Raw genomic sequence first — 10,271 nt, 5'->3', positions numbered from 1 at the left:
AAAAAAAAAAAAAAAAAAAAAAGTTATCCATTTCATTGGAGGAGACTAATGGACATACAACTATTCCCAGACCATATTCTAACTACTAATAGAAATGTATACAAAGCACCTGATAAGTGTGGATGAGAAGCTCCAGGTAGAGTCCAGGTCCCAACACTATTTGTTTGGAGAACATGCTAAATAAACTAGGTGGTATTTGAAGCCATAGGGTGATAGGGCCAAATGTAGGGACCTGCCCAAATAGAACATCTAGTCCAAGAAGGAATGAGTGCACCAGTCCCTACCCCTCTGAACTTTTATATTTCCATTCACCTTAACCCATGTGCTGACTCCTTTCTCCGACTCAGCTTGCTAGCACCCAAGTAGAATAAAGGCCACGTTGCCCACTTATAACCTGGACTCTGATTCCTTTCCTTAATGTCTTTGAATAATTCTCTCATTTTCAGTCCTCAACCTCTCCTAGGATAGATCAAAATGGCAAGAGGACCAAGGTCAAGCTTGGGAACCCCAACATTTAAGGAAAGGGAAAGCAGAAGTATCAGGGGGGAAAAGTTTCCTAAAACCACACCAATCTAGCTTTTATCACAGCATAGGTAGGGGTTCTGATTTTTATATTAACATTGTCATGTTTTTTTCCACACTGATACACAGTACAAAGTACAATTTTTTCTGATTGCTTAATTTTCCATCATCTTGACATAACCTGATGTACATAACTGCTATTCTTTCATTTAACACATATTTATTGAGTGTGGGAAAAAGAATGGATATTTTAAAAGTTGCTTCCTTGATACTGGCTGCCTAGGCTGTTTCTGTCACTTGTGTGCCAGATACTGTCCTATGTGCTGGAGAAACAGCTGTGAACAAAACAAATAAAAATCACTTTCTTCATGGAATTTATATTCTAGTGTATGTGTATTTAGGGCAGGGGAAGTAGACATTGGAAAATTTTTATGTAAGCTGTTTAGCATATTGCAATATGATGAATGCTAATAGAAAAAAGAAAGAAAACAGGGATGGAGTATAAACTTGTTTGGAGTGGTAAGATCTAAAATAGGGTGGTCAGTGAAGATTTCCCTGAGGAGAGGGATTTGACTTACTGCTTAAAGGCAGTGAGGAAGAGAGAGACGCAGGCTCTCAGAGAGGATTCTGAGCACAGCAAACAGCCAACACAGCTCCAGTGAGACTGGGAAGGAGGTGAACTCTTTGTCTGCCCCCCTAACGGTTTATTCTAACTTTGCTCTGAGTCATATGGGTTTACTCTTGAGTCAGATGGGAAGCCACCGGAGGGTTCTGAGCAGAGGAGTGACATGATGCGATTTATGACTTGAAAAGCAGCACTTTCACTGTTGTGCTAAGGGGAAGGAAGGTGGGAGAGGAGAGACCAACCAGGGAGTTCTTGCTATAACCCAGGTCCCAGGAAATAGTGGTTTTAGGCCAAGGTGGTAGCACCACTTCTCTCTTTGAAGAGAAGAGGGGACTGTGCTGAGGTGGGGAACCTGCAGCCTTACAGCCACATGTGGTCTTCTAGGTCCTTAAGTGCAGCCTTTTCACTGAATACAAATTTTACAGAACAAATCCTTTTATTTAAATGGGTTCAGCAGAGAAAGATGAAGCCTTTCTTGCCTCCTATGGTGCTTAAAGAACAGTCTTGAGGTCAGGTGCGGTGGCTCACGCCTGTAATCCTAGCACTCTGGGAGGCAGAGGCAGGTGGATTGCTTGAGCTCAGGAGTTCGAGACCAGCCTGAGCAAATGTGAGACCTTGTCTCAAAAAATAGCCGGGCATAGGTGGTGCCTCTAGCTCAAAGGAGTAGGGTGCCAGCCCCATATGCCGGAGGTGGTGGGTTCAAACCCAACCCCTGGCCAAAAAATCCCCCCTCCCCCCCAAAATAGCCGGGCATTGTGGTGGGCACCTGTAATCCCAGCTACTTGGGAGGCTGAGGCAAGAGAATCACTTTCCAGCACTCTACTGAGGGCATCAAAATGAGACTCTGTCTCAAAAAAAATATCTTTAAATCAGAGGCCACAGGTTCCCCACCACCCTGGCTACCACAGCCATCCAGACAAAGATGAGGTGATGTGCCCTAGGCGGGAGCAGTGGCAAGCACTTTCCATTGTGATGTTAAACTGTTCTCAGATTTTCATCGTTATAAGAAATTTATCATGAATTGTTTATCTATATATTTTCACTCCTTTTCCATTTGAATTATCACTGCCTTTGCATAAATTCCCAGGAGCAGAACAAAGGCCAAGGAAATGACTATTTTATGGCTTTTCATGTATATTTCCATAGATTCTCTCCAAAAGAGTCATATTAGTCTACCCATGTGTGGGAATGAACTGTTTGGCCACAATCACGTCAGGTCTGCTGATGAAGGAGACAGTTCACAATCCATAAAAGCAAGCACATTGAATGCACCCAATGTAACACACCCTGTTTAATGCTCCCAGTGTAACACACCCATTTCGATCCAGCCATTTTAAGGATGCAGTTATATCATTGTTCTACTTTAAGGAAAACATTCAGTACCCACCAAACTCTAAAGAGTAATATTACAAACACCCTACGTTCACTGCCAAGATTTAACAAATGCTGATACATCACCGCATTTGTTTCTGTTGTGGCTTTTGATTATCCAGTGTTAGTAGCAGACACTGAGTCTTGAGCATTCTTTTTTCCCCTTGCTATACTTGTGACTCTTTCCCTGTCTTCAACTGTCATTTCAGTTATGACACCTCCAACTTTCTTCTAGCCTCGATATTCACTAGAATATTATTTATTCTCTAGAATATTCACTAGAATATTATTTACTCAGTGACGAAGTTGAGTGTTCTGTGTCAGAAGTGGGAGTTATAGATGAGGGTTGGGGAGGGGAACTAAATGAGAATCTTGGGATTTTTATAGCTGAGGGTTTATATTTTGCTTTTCAGGCAAATGTTCCCAAGACAAATCACCTAGGTCAAAGCAGGTGCATCAAAAGGCCATATACCTAATCACAGAGCTAGTCTGTGGCAGGTCTTGCAGTTCCCAATCCTTCTTGCTTTCTAATGTGTCAGAATTCCTTTGTTAACAAACTTCTTTCCCATTTTCTTTCTTTTTTTTTTTAGAGACAGTTTCACCCTGTCGCTCTTGGTAGAGTGCCATGGCATCACAGCTCAGAGCAACCTCCAGCTCTTGGGCTTAGGTAATTCTCTTGCCTCAGCCTCCTGAGTAGCTGGGACTACAGGTGCCCACCACAATGCCCAGTATTTTTTGTTTGCAGTTTGGCCAGGGTGGGTTCAAGAATCCACCACTCTTGGTATATGGGGCTGGCGCCCTACTCACTGAGCCACAGGTGCGGTCCTTCTTTCCCATTTTCTACTAAGTCACAAGGTCACACTGTAATGAAGGTTGGGCATATTTTCAAGAAGACAGCCACATAGTCTTGCAATAGTTCCACCTCCTCCCTACCCACTACCACAGCCTCCATCCCATACCTCAACCTATAGGTATCCCATCTGTTCCCCTTATTGTGAAATGCAGGGTATCTAATAAATGTACTGTGAAGGATATGGCTGAGGTGCTACAGACATGACACAGCATATCATACCAGTTAAGCATGAGGCTGTTTTGCATCTGACAGACCTAGCTAGTGTATTGGTTTCACAGGGATGCCAAACTGAATTGCTACATCTATGTGATTTATAACAATAGGCATTTATTGTCTTACAGTTTTAGAGGCTAGAAGTTCAAAATTGTCAAAGCCATGTTATCTTTGAAGACTTTATCTATTTTTTGAGACTCAAGAGACAGAGTCTCACTATGTTGCCTTCAGTAGAGTGCTGTAGTGTCACAGCTCACAGAAACCTCAAACTCTCAATCACTCTTAAGTGATTCTCTTATCTCAGCCTCTCAAGTAGCTAGGACAACAGGTGACTGCCACAATGCCAGGCTATTTTTTGTTGTAGTTGTCATTGTTGTTTAGCATGCCTAGGCTGGGTTCAAACCTACCAGCCCTGCTGTATGTGGCCGACACCCAAACCATTGAGCTATGGGCACCACCTCTTTGAAGACTTTCCAGAAACCTTGGCCCTTCTGGTGCAATGCTTGGCACTCCTTGGCTTGTGGTAGCATAACTTCAATCGCCACCTTTGTCCTCACACTGCCTTCTTCCCCATGTTCCCTCCATGGGGTTTCCTTCCCCATGTGTCCAAATTTCCTTCTTCTTATAAGGACACCAGTCATTGGACTTAGGGCCCACCCTAATTCAGTATGACCTTAACTTGATTACATGTACAAAGACACTATTTTCAAATAAAACCACACTCTGAGGGTCCAGTGGATATGAATTTTGGGGTGATGCTTTTAACCCAGGATAGGTGAATTCTGGATTTGACAATTATTAGCTGATTAGCTATATGATCTTAGAATAATTAATAAGGATCCAATAAATATGATTATTAGAATGCAGGGAGAGGGAAGAGGAAACCATTTCTGATTTATAAGACAACTTGAAAGAGGAATATTTACACTGGGCAGGAGGATTTTAATAGGTAGAACTTTAACTGCCTAATGATTTATTCCAAATTTCCTGCCAGATAACAATGCCTAGGTTGAACAACAAATTCTATTCTAGGTGATTGTGAATTATAAATCTCGGGTAAACAGATGGAGGGAAAAAGGCCAGTTCTGAGACAGACATTCCTAGATTTAATGGCAAGACAATATGTGATGAAATTCAGATATTTCAGCAAAGGGACTTTGTGAAGGTTCTGATGGTTCTGGTGGACCAGGAGGGTGCAGAGTGGTGGGTGTGGAGCAAACAAATGCCCTGAGGATGTTCCCAAGTGCACCCCAAGATTAGAACATTGCTAGGCTTGATGAGGGAACCTGAGAGAAGGAACCAATCCCTCTGTTCTCCCCCTAGAAAGCTGGTTTGAAGAGTATAGACAGGTGGACAGGCACTTGGTATTTATCAGAGACCTAAATGTTTGGAGGCCACATCTTAATCTATCTAGGGAGCATTGAAGGAGGAGCTGGATCACCCAGTCTGACAATTGCCTGAAAAGAAATAATCACTAGCAATTTATATCACACCCACTCAGAGCCAAGCACTTTATAACTGGTATCTTAATTTAATCCCTCTAACAGTCCTTAAAGGTAGGCATTATTATTCCCACTTTACAAATGAGAAATCTGAAGCTTAGAAAATATCATTTTCCCAAGACCTTTTTCCTACCTAGCAGCAGAATTGGAATTCCAACTCAGCTCTGTCTGATAACAGGCCAGTGTTCTCAATTACTAGCTGTAGACCAGTGGTTCTCAACCTCCCTAAAGCTGTGAACCTTGAATACAGTCCAAAGGGGTGGCAACCCATAGGTTGAGAACGGTAAACCGAACCAACTGTTCCAAGACATAATGATTTGGAGAAGTGAGTATACTCAAGTAAGGCCAAAGGTACAATCCATATAGGTCTGTTCTCTGTGCTTGATGTAGAAGAAAGAAAAGCCAGGAAACTTACCCTGGGATTTTCATTTTCCCAAATGCGAAAGTTAGTGCCCAGGATTGGCAGGAAAGGGACCCCCTCAGGTTCCTGTAGGCTGATGAGAGCATCCAGAGAGCCTGGAGCAGGAGGACAGCGTGACTTACCTTAAAATCCATCCTTTCTCATCCCATTAGCCACAGCTGGAATTTGTAGTTCTCAGCCTGAATTACTTATTAGAATCACTTGAAAGTAAAAGTCCACTTCCCACCAAGATCAACTAAAAAATTCTCTGGAAGTCTGAGCAGTGGTTATTAGTATCTTTTTTGGTGAGAGTTTCATTGAGACATATGTAATATACATAGCACAAAATTCACAGATTTAAAGTATATAATGGCTTTTAGCATATTACAGAGCCGTGCAACCATCACCACAATACATTTTAGGAGTATTTCATGATTCTAAAAAGACTCTTGTACTCTTTGGCCATCACCCCAAATCCTTTTATCTTTCCTAGCCCTAGGCAACCATGAATCTGCTTTCTAGGTCTATAGATTTGCCTATACCAGACATGTATAGAAGGAATGATACGACACATGGCCTTTTGTGTCTGGCATCTTTCACTGAAGATAATATTTTCACAGTTCATCTGTGCTGTAGCAGGAATGAGTACTTCGTTTCTTTCTGTGGCTGGATAATATTTTGTTGGATGGATATGACACATTTTGTTCATGCATTCTTCAGTTGGTGGGCATCTGGATTGTTTCCACATATGTTTGGCTATTATGAATAATGCCGTTATTAAGAACGTTCATGTATAGATTGTTGTGTGAACATGTGTTTTCATTTCTCTTGGGTATGTACCTAGGAGTAAAATTACTGGGTCATATGATAACTATATTTAACCTGTTGAGACGCAGTGGTAGTCTTAAAATTTCCCAGTTGATTCTGATGTAAATCCAGGGCTGAGAACCAATGACATGGACAGAATGGTGAAACTCAGGACACATTCTGACAGCTTCAGGGAGACATTTGCAGGGTCTTTCTTGGGGATCCATGTGGAACAGTGAGGTTGGTTCCTAGCTGGTTTTCCTGCTATACTGAGACCCTAATGATCGCTGATCATATGCAGAGAAATGTGCCTTAGCTCTGTGCTCTCAGCTCTATTTGGTTCAACATTTATACTCATGATGTGAGGGACGAGTATCTGAGATAGGGATTTTCAAACTTTTTTCTAATTGTGCAACCTTGTCCTCAAGTAAGATTCCCTATGGGAGCTTGAAGGATAAAACAGATAAAGATGGGTCTGTGCTAGGTGCCACTGAGAAGAGGCTGAGTTCCGAGGCCCTGTCCACTGGGGCCTGTAGAAATTGTCTGTCTTGCCCACCCACACAACCCTGATGCCTATGAGCCCTTTCTCAAAGCACCCAGGTCTTTGTAAAGCATTGTTTGAAAAACACTTATTCAGTAGTGGTTAATATTACTTATATTTTATTAAACTGTATATAACCCAGAACTGAGAATATAAAATAATTTTACTGACAAACTCAAGGTCAAGATAAACTCTTAACAAGGATCAATAAGCAAAAAAAACCAAAATAAAGTTTTCTGGAGTGGGTTGCATTGGGAAGTAATAAATTTTCTTCCCAGCCCAGACAGTGTTTTTTTATGGTTAGGGAGTCATAGGAGGTGAAGTGGTTGGCCTCGTGATTTCGTTCCCAGTTCCAAGCCTCTGTGTTCATACTGCCAGAGCCATTCACCTAGAGGATCTCCGCTAGTCAGAAGAGCTTGGCCTGAAAGATCAAGTCTCCTTTATCCTTCCCCTAATTTTCTCTCTCTCTCTCCCCCTCTCTCTCTTTCCTTTTTCTTTTCTTTTCTCCTTCCTTCCTTCCTTCCGTCCATCTTTTTTTGAGATAGAATCTCACCCTGTTGCCCTGGGTAGAGTGCCATGGCGTTGTAGCTCACAGCAACCTCGGACTCTGGGTTTGAGCTATCCTCTTGCCTCAGTAGCTGGGACTATAGGTGAGCACCACAACGCCCAGCTAGTTTTTCTATTTTTTTAGTAGAGACAGTGTCTCACTCTTGCTCAGGCCGGTCTCAAACTCCTGAGGTCAGGCTATCTCTCTGCCTTGGCCTTCCAGAGTGCTAGGTCCTTCCCCTAATTTTCCTCATCCACTGTGGTTTTGCCTTGAAGAACTGGCTGTGAAAATAGAGTATATGAGATCTGTTATATTTCTTGTTTAACATTTAATCTATAATTATTCGCTTAGACTGTAACTTCAGTAAGACTACCGCTTCACCTGTGTTTTTAGCATTGCTCCTACAGCAGTGCCTGGTATATAGTAGATATTTAATAAATTCGTGTTGAGTGACTGACTAGAAGCTCACTCCTACTCCCTTTGTGTCAGGAGACTTTTCCATTACCTTCATGGTTCCTCTCTACAGCCATTCTTACTTCTTCAGCAAACCAGGAAGCAGCTGGAGGAGAATTCAGAGTTCTATATCTTTTCCTAACCCACAGGCACCAACCCATTCCTCGCCCCATCTTCCATCCTGACCTCCCTTCTTCTGGTTTCTGACTCACACCTCCTTTTTAGCCTGACTTTACTTGGGCTTGAGTCATTTCTCTACCCCTTACCGCTCAGGCTCAGGCTCAGGCAGGCTCCCTAACTGCTCCGTGCCCTTGTTTCCTCTTGGCTTGAACAAGCCTAAGGAAGAAGAACAACAAGGACATACAAAGAAAAAGAAATAACAATATCTTATCTCATAGACTGACTGACGTCAAGGGTGCTGCAGGCTCAGTTTCTTGTATCCACCCGGTAGGTGGTAGATGTTAGCGATGATCACTATTTCACAGTTCTTGAGACTTCCCATGTTCCTAACTCATCCTTCAGATCCGGGTCTTGTCAGCGCGATGTTAGTGATGACCTTGGATACCTTGAGCCACAGTGCAGTTTCTTCCCTCAGCTGGGCTGCCTGGAGGACTCTAGCCCCAAGCCTGCCTCCCTGATGCCGTCCCTCTGGGCAGTGCCACACCTTGCTGACCTCCCCTCCAGAAAAAACAAAACTTGCTATTGCTAAGGGATAGTTAGTTGATCCTGGGTTTCTGAGTGGGTAATCACGCACCTGGTTTGCTTTCAGCCATTTCAAGTTACTGAATGTAAGGATTAATTTGCAGCTCCTCAGCTTCCAGACAGTGAGCTTGAGTCTCCTGCTTCAAACTGCTCCGTGCTGGTGCTAAAATCCCCAACTCAGCTAAAATTCCTTTAGCTCTATCAAGCACCTGGCGTTTCTTATTATCTCTGCTGTTTATTTCAACTATGAGTAGTTCCTAAACCAATGAAAAATATGTCAACCTTCTTTTAATAGGAATAGCATTTGGCTCTTGTTTCAAAAGAAAATGTGATGGGCGGCACCTGTGGCTCAAAGGAGTAGGGCGCCGGCCCCATATGCCGGAGGTGGTGGGTTCAAACCCAGCCCCGGCCAAAAACTGCAAAAAAAAAAAAAAAAAAGAAAAAAGAAAACGTGATTACATTGTGCTCCTTCTAGTCTATGTGCTGCTGAAGCAAGCACGTTGTGCTCTTTCTAGTTATGATTCTAGTAACAGATGAGCCCATGTATGTGTTGTCAAGGGATCTTTGGACAGCATATTCCCTACTTAGGATACCTACTTCAGAAAAAAGGTACTGATAGGATTTGATGTGTATTTTAGGGGATGGTCCTCCAAGCAGTGATATGGGGACACTGAGGTGGAGGAGAGTAAGTGGGGCCTGGGAAGCAGAGTGGCTTCCAGGCCAGTGCAGTCATCCAGGTGGGACTCAGAGACATTGAACTCAACGAGGCAGTAAGAGTGGGAGAGAGGAAGGATGGGCTTGAGGCAATCCATGGAACCTGCCAGACCCAGCTGTAAAACCCAACCACAACTGTTTTCCATACGACATCTAGTCACACTTGGCATTTATGGACTGTTTGGGGATACTCCTGGCGAAGATCTTATGTCAACTGCCCCTCCTCCCCCCAGCTTTCTGTTGTCCTCCAGCCTCTGACTCATGCTCTCCTGTCTCCAAAGGCCACATCCTTCCCTTTCTGTGCCAAAAGGGCATTTTGGTTTCTGTCTTCCAATGTGCTCCATCACTACCTTACATTTATGGTTTATGATGTCAGCTCCTAAGGACAGGGGTCTTTGTATTGTTTTCTGATGTAGTCAATATGTTTACAACAGTGTTTGGTTTATGGTAGGTACTAATAAATATTTGTTGAAATAGAATGAACAAAGGCAAACTTTCAATATGTTGAATCCTATAGAAAAGTCAAGCAGGAAGAGAACTCAGAGAAGCCCCCTAGCTTTAAGGAGACGGGGTCATTTGTGAGTCCAGAGAGAATCATTTCAGTAGAGTGTACTATGGGAGACAGAATCAAATTTTGTTAGTGTTGTTATTTTAAATTCCCTTTTTGGAAATGGCAACCGAGGTTACCTTTGGACGTCTAACTAGGTTAGACTAGTTTTCTGTGTGATAGGTTGTTCATTTATTATGTCTGGCTTAGGGAGGTTGAAATTGGCCTTTACTTGCTAAGAGAAAATGTGCCTGGAAATATTAAGCAGGTTTCTTAAAGGACTGCTCCATTTTGTATAACAGAAGTACAACAAACTCAGAGTACAAAAAAGCAGGAAGGAAATTTCCGCTTTGACTGGATGAATAAACAACCAAAGATTTCACTAATATATGTAGACATTTTCGGGTCAGGTTTCTTCCAGGGATATTTTCCTGCTCCCCGACAGCACTGGCCTTTTGTCTTTGCTCCACACTC

This window comes from Otolemur garnettii, unplaced genomic scaffold (genome assembly GCF_000181295.1).
Source record: "Otolemur garnettii isolate 467f Iridium unplaced genomic scaffold, OtoGar3 scaffold00010, whole genome shotgun sequence".
Classification (NCBI taxonomy): domain Eukaryota; kingdom Metazoa; phylum Chordata; class Mammalia; order Primates; family Galagidae; genus Otolemur; species Otolemur garnettii.
Note: the sequence above shows the minus strand (reverse complement) of the source record.